This window comes from Alexandromys fortis, unplaced genomic scaffold (genome assembly GCF_014885135.2).
Source record: "Alexandromys fortis isolate MF-2015 unplaced genomic scaffold, M_Fortis_MF-2015_v1.1 scaffold_126, whole genome shotgun sequence".
NCBI classification, from domain to species: domain Eukaryota; kingdom Metazoa; phylum Chordata; class Mammalia; order Rodentia; family Cricetidae; genus Alexandromys; species Alexandromys fortis.
In genome coordinates, this window is record NW_026068018.1 from 3,915,002 (window position 1) to 3,918,439 (window position 3,438).

General features: G+C 42.4%; 1 pseudogene; it reads left to right on the forward strand.

Moving 5' to 3' along the window:
• Positions 1 to 1,985: 1,985 nt before the first annotated feature.
• On the forward strand, positions 1,986 to 2,822 carry LOC126514176 (60S acidic ribosomal protein P0-like; annotated as a pseudogene).
• Positions 2,823 to 3,438: the final 616 nt, after the last annotated feature.

The window sequence follows — 3,438 nt, forward strand, 5'->3', positions numbered from 1 at the left end:
AATCAAATATGTCTTAGCAGCTGTTGTTCCTTCATCAGCATTCAAACAATTTAAAGAGAGTATAATAACATACAGTATCCAGATTCTCTGTGTGTTTTCCATCTTTATGCAGCTTTACTTTTTATTTCTTTTTCTCTTATTTTTAATTTTTGGCACTTTGAGACAGAGTTTCTGTGTATCTTTGTCCTGGAACTCATTCTGTAGCCAGGATGTCCTTGAACTCACAGAGACCTCTTCACCTCTGCCTCCCAAGCATTGGGATTAAAGGTGTCAACCATCACACCTTGAATTCACAAAGGTCAATGTACCTCTGCCCCTTGAAGTCACAGAGGTAACTCTACCTATGCCTCCCAAATGTTGGGATTAATGGTGTGTACCATCACACCCAACTACTCTTTCTTTCTTTTTTATTTTAAAGACTTTAACCTTTTTTCCAAGCCTGCATATATTTGTAACACACTGTAAACCATTTATAGGTTTTCTTCTTTACCGTGTGTCTCTCTTTTTATTACTACATGAGTCTTTAATTTGCTAAGCAGTATGGAGAGAATAAAGCTGTGGCTGTGACTGCTGGATCCAGCCCATTTCTTAGCTTTCTGATATTTCAGCCTCATGGCAGAAGTACCGGCTCTAGCCACATTTATTGCCACAAATCTATGGCATTTCAAGGTCCCTGCCAGCAAGTAAGCTATAGCAGTGTATCTATAAACAACATTTAAATGCTCTCTCTGTAGCCAGACCTCCTGCCTCAAAGAGTAAAAGTTTGCTCTGGCAGGATGGCCCAGAAAGCTGGCATTTTAAAACAGCATAGCTTTGTTCCTGCTATCACTGAAAATCAAGAAGCATGCAGTCAGCTTTTATCAACACCATTTAATTGTTTCATGGCAGGACATCTTAAAGAGCTGCAGGGTTTTGCAGCTAAAGCTGAGTGAGGAAGCCTCTCTTAAATGAGAGTGCTTGCCTCTAGCAAGCAGAGAAGACCCAAGAAATTGCTGCTACCAAGAAAATATACTTTATTCTATTCTTTCCCAAGCTTTCTTTGGCTTTCTGTCAATGCAGTTATCCACGTGGGTGCCATTTTGTAGCATGAGGGCCTGATTTGTTGGGGTTTCTGTCCTTGTCTGTTCCCATAGCTCTTTAGTCCTCCCCAAAATCACGCAGAGGTCTCCAGAAGATTATAAACTGATTGGGCCATTAGCTCAGGCTTCTTATTAGCTCTTGTAGCATATATCAACCCATTATTCATATATATGTTAGCCACATGGCTGGGTACCTTTTTCAGCAGGGCAGATCATACCCTGCTCCTTCAGTGGTCTGGGCAGGACTTGGAGGAATGGGCTTCCTTCTTCCTAGAATACTCCTGTTCTCATTTCCCTGCCTCTACTTTCTGTCTGGTTGATTCTCATATACTTTCTGCCTGGACAATAAGCATTTATTTAAAATATGATTGGCAGAATACAGACAATTCTCCCAGACCAAAATGTTATTGATTATAATTTGAACAAAATAATTTTAAAGATTCTCTATGCCATTATGACATGAATGCAGGTAGAGATGCCCAAATATATTTCAGATCCAGTGACTTTTCCAGTGGTGTGTGCATATACTGTTTCCTTTCTGGTGCTTCAAGGTTGTTTGCTGGGCTTTGTTCCAATGTAACAGAAATTCCTTACTGGGCAGGTCCCTAAAGAGCCATAAAAAAGGTATCTACTGTAGAAGGTATCTTTGTTCTTCCCCTTGCCTTTCTCATTCCAATCACTCTTTAACTGTGCAATGACAAGCTTTGAAGCTCTGTAGCCCTCTATCAGTAGAACTGCTTTTACAAATTCATAGTTCTCTTTTTTGTTTTTAATGTATGTAGCAGCTAATCCATTTCAGGCTGTGTTAGTCTTAAAAAATCCTAATAACTCCCTTTCTCACCTGGTATCTCATTAGAAAGAAAATGTCTTTAAACCCTGTATGGCAATCCCTAATGTACTACCATGATGCCCACAGAAGACAAGGCAACATGGAAGTCCTTCTACTTCCTTAAAATCATATAACTTCTGATGATTAGCCTAAACACTTCATCGCAGGAGCAGATAATGTAGGCTCTAAGTAGATGCAGCAGATCCACATATCCCTGTGAGGGAAGGCTGTGGTACTGATGGGCAAGTATAACCCATCTGGAAAACATCCCAGCTTGGGATAAACTGTTGTATCATATTCAGAGAAATGTGGGTTCTCTCTGAGATTAGAGACATGCTGCTGGCCAATAAGGTGTTAGTTCTGGCTCATGCTGTTGCCATCACCCTGGGTTAAGCCATTGTGCCAGCCAAGAACATAGAGTGGACTTATTTCTTTTGCGTTTTATATGTCATCATTAAAATATCCAGAGGTGTCATTAAAATTCTGAGTGATGTGCTGCTGATAAAAACTGGAGACAGAGTAGGAGCTAGTGAAGCCACACTGTTGGACATGATGAGAATCTCCCCTTCTCTATTGGGTTGATCATGCAGCAGGTGTTTGGCAATGGCAGCATTTACAACCCAGAGGAGCTTGACATTGCAGAGTAGACTCGGCATTCTCACTTCCTAGAGGATATCCTAAATGTTACCGGTGTTTGTCTGCAAATTGGTTTCCTGACTGTGTCCTTGATGGCCCACTCTATTACCAATGGGTCCAAGAGGGTCCTGGCTTTGCCTGTGGAGACTGAGTACATATTTCCACTTTCTGAAAAGGTCAAGGTCTTCTTGACTAACCCATCTGCATTTGTAACTGCTGCCCCTGTGGCTGCTGCCATCACCATTGCTACTGCAGCCCCATACAAGGTCTCTGACTAATCCACTCAAAGCAACCAGCTCAGTCAGCTTGGTGCTCCTCTGTTGAGAGAACACCTTACTGGTGCCCAACACCTTTTATTTAAACATGGTAAGAAGTTCTGCTAAAATCTGTTTTGTGAGGTTGTCCCTTTTAAACTGGCAAAACCTACCAGCTGTCAAACTGCATCAGAGTTCTTGAGAAGGATAAAATTTCACCTGAGTTAGAGATTTAAAGGGGGGACAGGGAGAGAAAAGTAAGAAGGGGAGGATTGGGGGAACTTGGGGAAACAGGAAGATTGGGATAAAGGAAGGTAGGATAGGGGAGCAGGGAAGCACATATCTTAGTTAAAAGAGCCACCTTAGTGTTGGCAAGAGACTTGAACCTAGAGTGGCTCCCAGGAGCCCAAGGCGATGTCCCCAGTTAGTCCCTTGGGAAGCAGAGGATAGGGAACCTGAAATGACCCTATCCTATAGCGTTACTGATGAATATCTTTCATATCACCATAGAACCTTCATCTGGTGATGGATGGAGATAGAGACAGAGACCCACACTGGAGCACTGGACTGAGCTCCCAAGGTCCCAATGAGAAGCAGATGGAGGGAGAACACGAGCAAGGATGTCAGGACCACGGGGGGT